We start from the raw sequence: 7,287 nt of genomic DNA on the forward strand, positions 1-7,287 counted from the left end.
AAAGCCATAAGCAGCTAGTTATTGGGTATCCAAAGCCTAGCAGCCTGCCGGAGAGTTCCAGTGTTCTATTTCCTGGCTCAATTCTGTACATAGACACATGCAGATCGACGGGGACGTTGGGGGAGGAATGGGTATATGTGTCCTTGTCATCCTGTTTAGAGCTGGACCCAACTAAATGCCCCAGCCAGTCAGGCTGAGGAGTCAGAGCCTGTATTACATTGGTAGCTTAAAAAAATATATGTCTGTAGTCAGGCATGATGGTGCACACATTAATTCCAGCACTCTTGGAGGCTGAAACAAATCACAAGTTTGAGCCCAGCATGGGCAATGTAGCAAGACACTGTCCAAAGTGAAAAATAAAGGTCTGGAGACATAGTTCACTGTGAAGTTCTTGGTTCAATGTCAAGTCACACACATGCATGCACACATACAATCTGCAATGCAAAACAAACATTCTCCAAGTGCCAGCCAGGATGGCTAGGGAGAGAAGGATGCTTCACCTGATGACCTAATATCCCCTCTCCTCCAAGGAGCAGTGCTACACACCGCCCTCCACGGAAGGGGAAGAGTTCACACCGCTCTTGGACTGGCTGAGTTGTTTTTGAAATTTTCCTTTTTCTTTTAATAACAAAAAAAATCAATCGAATTATCTGGGTTTTGTTTTTGTTTTAATTCCACAGTCTACTAAGTTCTGTATGAAATCTTTATGCCTCCATTTTCCCTTTTATTAAAAAATAACAATACTATACACTCACCTCACAGGCATGCTTGAATTCCGGAGGTGCTAGCAGGATTTAAAGGGAAGAGAAATGTCCACAGTTCTCTCGCTGAGAGTTTATAATCCACCCCTCCCCAGAACACAAAGAGCCAACACATGCTCTTTTCACAGCTGTTGTGAGTAGGAACTCCATGTGTTTCTATCTTCCTCACACCAATTTCAATATTTAGTCCTTGGCTTCACAGATGATAGCAGCTTTTTTTGGATTTGCAGTCCTCTTACCGTGTGAAATGCGTGTCGCTTTAATATTCTTGTCGGAGAGCCATCACACATTTTTACACCCTCTATCGCTTTCCTCCTTTGTCCTTGTAAGCCCTTCATCAGAGGGCCAGAGTGCCCTGCACTCCACGTCACATCCTGTTGGCAGATTTCACGCCGCTTCCCACTTTGGACCTCTTGCTAGTTTCTACTCAACTCCTAAGAGTTCATTTTTGGTAAGGTGTTTTATAGACTCAGAGTCCACGGAATTTAGAAATAAGAAATGCAAACTCTGGCTTGAGGCAGGAAGCCCTGCGCCTCACCAGCTGCAGGTCAGGAAACGAAGATCTACAGCCTCACTCAGGACCAGCACATACTCGCCGAATGAGCTGCGTGCAGTTCGTGGCCAGACACTTCCTCACCTTGCAGCCAAACGACCCTGCAAGAGACCTGAGCCGCTGCACCCTTGCAGCCCAGAGGACGCGCGACCCGCACACCGAAGGCTGCAGTTCCCAGAGTCTCCAGCAGGGACGTCCGAGGCTCCGTTCGCCTAGAATTTGAGGAGTCCGCAAAGCAGCTCGTAAGGCACGCCCTCGCGAGCCCGCCCTGGATCAGGTGGGTGGGTGGTTTTCTGGTCTCACTTTGTGAATTTTTAAAATCCAACCCAAGATAATTCATCACCAGGGAAAGCCGTCTATGACTCCCCAAGAGGCCTGTGCTGGGATGATTGTACATGCTGTATTCCCAAATAACCCGTCCATTAAGCTAGAATCCCTCAGCCAGTCTGCAACCTCCTACGTGTTGCTCGCTGGCTGGATGAGCCTTGAGTCTGACAGCGAAGGAAGAATGGCCAGCATTTTAAGCCATAACGCAAGAGAAAATAAGGCCAAGGGTGTCTGAATGCCTTCCTAATAAATAGTATATGAACCAATGAGACTGAGAAGCCAGGTATGGTGGCACAGGTTTATAATCCCGGCACCCTAGGAGGCTGAGGCAGGAGGATCAAAAACTCAAGTCTAGCCTGGGCCACGCAGCACCTTAGCAAGACCCTGTCTCAAAATTTTAATAAACAAGGGTGGTGTGGGTGGGATGTGAAGGTCCTGGATTCAAACCCCAGTTAAAAACCGGCCTGGGATACAGCTCAGTGACACAGCACCTGCCTGGCAAGTACAAGGTCCTGAGTCGATTTCAGGTACCCCCCCCCCCAAAAAAAAAGACAACTGACGATAGCCAAATGCAGAGACTTCTGAGACTGGTAACAGGAATGCAGCTCACTGGGGAGGCCTGAGAGCTCTGAAGGAGAGGAGTCCCTCAATAACACTGCCGGATTTCGAGAGCTGGGGGGCTCTTTTGTCCCCAAAAGATGGAAGAGGAAGCGCTGGAAAATGAGAGGGACAAATGCCCACCCCTCACACTGCGGTGAGCTACGGAAATGATGCCAATCAAGTTGAGTAGAGAAAAATTGCAAAATTAAAACACGGAGAGAGAGCTCAACAAATGCTAGCCTGAATTCTTAGGTTGTAAGCCAGGGGATTTACCCGACTCTGAGAAGGCTTAAGCTTTAGGGCATCAGGCTATTAAAACAAGTGTGGCTGATCAGAGTTTGAGGAGTCTGTTCTCCTGGATATTTTTCAGTTGATGTTGTTCTGACATTGTGCTTTTTCGGCTAGTAAAAAAGAGCAGTGAGATTATCTTGGTTGTGTCTGATTCTCACTTTAGTTTTATAATTCGCTATTAAATTTGGTTGATTTAAATCTGGGCTGCCTAGTGAATTCAAAGTCATCTTGGATTATGTAGTGGATCTTGTCTAAAAAATTTCATGATGGGGCCTGGGGATTTAACTCAGCGGCATAAGCACCTGCTTTGCACGCAGGCAGTCATGAGTTTGATCCCTGGTACCAATAAAAAAATAAAAATAAAAAATTTCATGAAACTAAACCCATGATAATTTAAATATATGACTTGAATAGTGTTTACTTTCAAATTTGTGACTTTCTTGCATATGTTTTTTACACAAAAAAGTGTTTTTTATCTGGGTATGCCGGAATCCAACTAGTGCCATTTGCCAAAGAGACTGTGTTTCCTCCAGCATGCTTTTTGGGCCCTTTGTCAAACATCAGATGGCTGAAGGCATCTGGCCCTGTTTCTACATTTTCTATTCTCCTTCACTCACTCACAAATCTGTTGTAGTGCCACTTCCATGCTGTTTTATCACTGTAGCTTTGTGATCTCACTTGAAATCTGGAACTGTGAGGTCTCTTGCTTGGTACCCAGGATTGCTTTTTCTATGCTGGGTCTCTTCTGATTCCACATTACTTTGAGGATTGTTTTCTCTACTTCTGCGAGGAATTCTGTTGGTATTTTGAGATTGCATGAAATGGTTGGAACTGTGGCCATTTTGAATATAGCACTCCTGCCTATCCAAGAACAGGGGATCTCTTTCTGCTTTCTGATGGCCTCTTTGATATCTTTTTTTAGAGTACTATACTTGTTACTGTAGAGGGCTTTCATTTCCTTGGTTAGGTTAATTCCTAAGTAGTTAATTTTTATTTATGCTATTGTGAATATTACCATACTGTTTTCCCAATTTCTCAATTGGTTCATTACTGATGTACAGGAACACTACTGATTTTGGTATCCTGCCATATTTTGACTTTGGTTATTAATCCTAGCTCTTGATGGAACTTTTCATTTGTTTTGCTCCATTTAATATGACAATGCCTTGTTGTATGTGGCTTTTATCGGATTGAGATAATCTTCATTACCTATTTTCTTCAGCATTTTTAATATGAATGGTGGATTTTTGTCAAAAGGTTTTTCTGCATCTATTGAGCTGATCCTGTGTTCTTGTCCTGGTTTCTCTATATATGATGTAGTACATTCATGACTCTCCATAGGTCAAACCATCCTTGCATCCCTGGGATGAAAACTTCTTGATCAGGGTTTGTGATCATGATAATTGTGCATCACATCGCCTGTATCTTTCAGAGGAATTTTGCATCTATATTCCTTAAAGATATTGGCCTGTAGTTTTTTGCTATTGCTGTGTCAAGGTTTTGTTTGTTTTGCTTTGCAATCAGAATAATTCTAGGAATTCTTTATTTTGCTGTCAGAGTAATCGAGGAATGAGTTTAGAAGTAGTCCTTCCCTTACCATTTTGGAGAGTGTGAGGAGGAGCAGTATTATATCCTCCCCAAAAGTCTTGTAAATCAGCAGTGAAATCCATCAAATCCTAGGATTTTCTTAATTGTTAGGATTTTTATTTATTATTTTTTGTTGTTAGGTTTTTAATTACTGCCTCAACTTCATAATCTGTTATTGGCTATTCACTGTCCTTCTGTAGAGGAACCTCACTTCAGAAACTTATTTCTATCCAAGATTCAGGTCTCGAACACAATTGGGCAAGAACCAAAGAGAATTTCCTCCATAGGCTCCACATTGAACCTCACCACTGAATTTGATTTAGTTCTCATCCAATTCTGTTTGACACCAAGAATTAAATTCATGAACCAAGGGATCACTGCATCTTCCTGGCTAAGTCTTAATATTCATATATGTCTAGAAATCTGTCCATTTTTTCAACACTCTCCAATTTGTTGCAGTACAAATTTTCATAGTCGTTAATGACCTGAATTTCAGTAGTGTTCTTTGCCATTCTCATTTCTAATTACATTAGATCCCCCCCCCCAATTCTGGATAAGATTGACTAAGGATTTGTCTACTTTATTCTTTTAAAAAAACAAGCTCTTTGATTTGTTTGTATGTTTTAGTTAATTCCTATTATTTGTATATTTTGTTAATTCCTACTATAATTTTCTTCATAGTGCTAAATTTGGACTTGCATGGTTCCTGTGTTTCTAGTTTCTATAGGTTACTTTTATTATTATTTACCTCACTTTTTGTAATGCGAGCATTCACAATAAACTCTGTTCTCACTGGTTTCATTGTGTTCCTTTAGACCCTGGTACATTGTATTGGCATTATCCTTTGATTCCAGGAATTGTCTAATTTCCTCTGTGACTCAGGAATGAGTTATTTAATGTCCAGATATTTCTAAAATTGCTGGGGGTGAAATTTGTGCAAGACTGCTTGCTTAGCAAGGTGACACCCTAGGTTCAATTTCCAGTAGCATAAAAAAATAACAAAAAAAAATTTCTCAAGCTCCTGGTTTCTTCTGCTAAGCTAGCTTATGGAAAACGTGGTATAAGGCATGGTGGGGAGGAACTACTCTTGTCCACAGGGAGTATATAATCCCGGGTGTGATGGGGAGATCTCACTTGGTGAGCGAGACACAGAAATCTCTATTGAGTAAAAATCCACCGAAATCCTACCAAAGAAGGATCTAGTTCCAGTAGGGGTGCTCCCCAGAGGATGGACCCCAGCTGTTGAGAGGTTTGGCAGTGAGATGGCCCCAAAGAAGAGCAGTATCTCAGGTGGCAAGAGCAAGGCACAGGAGTCTATGGGGAAGTGGCTGCAGGAGCCAGCACTAGGGGTTCTGGGGGGATCATGGGCAGTAGACCACATCTGGTGCAGGAGGAGGGCCATGCTGTGACAAGGATACCCCAAAGAAGGCCATCTACTCCAGCCAGAGACACGGTCCATGAAGCATTCAGGTCAGCCACAGGGAACAGCTGTGGCAGGAGCAGAGTCACAGTTACAAGTAGCTGGTTGGTCCAAATGTAAGTGGTAAGGGTAAAATGAAAGCACACAAGAGAGGCCAGATAGGTTGCAGGGGGAAGCAAAACTATTTGCATCTGGATCACAAGAGGGCAGAGGACAGGAAGCCATCCCAGAGGGCAGGAAGGAAGGACAGGAGGAGGGCACAGTGTGGGCCAGGTGACTTCCCTGTATATGCTTTTAAGGATGGCTCACCCTGCAGGTCAGCTGCTCACCAAGTGTCACAGTGGGGGATGTGCCTGCTCATTGGCATGACAACTGCACACTGCAGGGATGATCAAATGAAGATCATTTTCTACTAATTCATTCCTGTTGCATTTGATAGAACAATAGGTCATGACGGTTTGGATATTAACAAAAAGAGAGCTGGACCTCCCTGCACCTGGTTTGAGAGGCACAACCCTAACAGGGATGTGGTCTGGAGCTCAGGGATGGGCAGGCAGAGCAGGTATCAGGACCAAGGACCCGAATTGTGGCTAGGACAGGGCAGATGCTGGGCATCACAGGCTTGAATCACAGGCCAGCACAGACCAAGTTCTAGAAAGAAGGACCAGACAAGAGAAGTAGGGTAGGAGATGCTCTGACCCACCAGAAGCTCACTGCCCACATGCAGCCTGGAGGGACATCCCTGACAAGCTCATTCTGATGGTTTACAGAAACTTATGCAAGAATTTCTCCAGACTATGTGGAGGTACTGTGACACAATGCCCCATGCTGCCTAACATGATCCTCCCATGCCTGATGCCAGTGATAGGTACTCCTGTGGCCCAGAGGAGAAAAGCATTCATGTGAACTGGGGTCCAATGGCTGCGGCAGGTCAGCGGTCTCCACTTGGTCAGAGCTGCACTTCTCAGTGATTCAAACCTCTGAGCCAGGAACAGGTTAGAGCAGAAGAAAAACACTGTGACGACAGAGCTGAGCCCACCTGAATCAGGCCGGAGATCAGCTGGGGAGGGAGGGGAGAGGGCTGGAAGAGTCAGGTCCTCTCTCTCAGGTCACATCCCCAGGCAAAGCCCTGGCCCCCACCATCCAGGTGGCAGAGCATAGCAGATGAGGACACAGGTAAACACATGGATCCAGATGGGGGACTGGCTTCCGGGGCTCAGGGTCTGGGAGGACTGGCTTCAGAGGCTGCCAGGGGCTCTGCTTTCTTAGTCTCTGCAGAAAACAGGTGGAACTCCTGCTCCACTGTGGTGTGCCAGGCGCCTGCCATTTCCCGAATCCACTGTAGGCAAACAGAAGTTAGCGCCTCTAGAGAGCACAGGAGGAGGTAATTGTTTAAATCATAAAAGGAACATACACCCATGGGCTGCAACTGGAAACTGAGTGAGGTGTGAGGAAAAAAGAAAGTGCCCTCCTAACCCCGCATCCCAGGGGCAGCCCTGTAGTGTCTGGAGTGTTTCCTCCTGGCTTTGTTTGCAGACTGGGTCCTTCTCATTCCAGTTTTCAGTGCTGGGCAGTGCAGGGCAGGGCAAGATGGACCGGTGCCTGGGATGGTCCCCATGCCCCTGAACAATCTCTGCCAATCCTGATAACTGCCTGTGGATGAGGAGGGCCTATCAGTTGGTAAGGGCAGAGCTGGGGCTCTGGATCTAGACACCCCCTTTTTCTTCATGCTCCATGATCCCTGTACA

General features: G+C 45.2%; 1 long non-coding RNA gene across 1 annotated transcript in view; it reads right to left on the reverse strand.

Moving 5' to 3' along the window:
• Positions 1-7,287, reverse strand: part of LOC134478143 (uncharacterized) — a 69,549-nt gene that overhangs the window by 38,477 nt on the left and 23,785 nt on the right. The window contains exon 2 of the long non-coding RNA XR_010050587.1: positions 756-6,878. This is a non-coding gene — a long non-coding RNA (uncharacterized LOC134478143). The remainder of the gene's footprint in view (positions 1-755; positions 6,879-7,287) is intronic.

The sequence above is a fragment of the Cavia porcellus genome, unplaced genomic scaffold, assembly GCF_034190915.1.
Source record: "Cavia porcellus strain 051 isolate PalLab524CR breed Dunkin Hartley unplaced genomic scaffold, mCavPor4.1 scaffold_11, whole genome shotgun sequence".
NCBI classification, from domain to species: domain Eukaryota; kingdom Metazoa; phylum Chordata; class Mammalia; order Rodentia; family Caviidae; genus Cavia; species Cavia porcellus.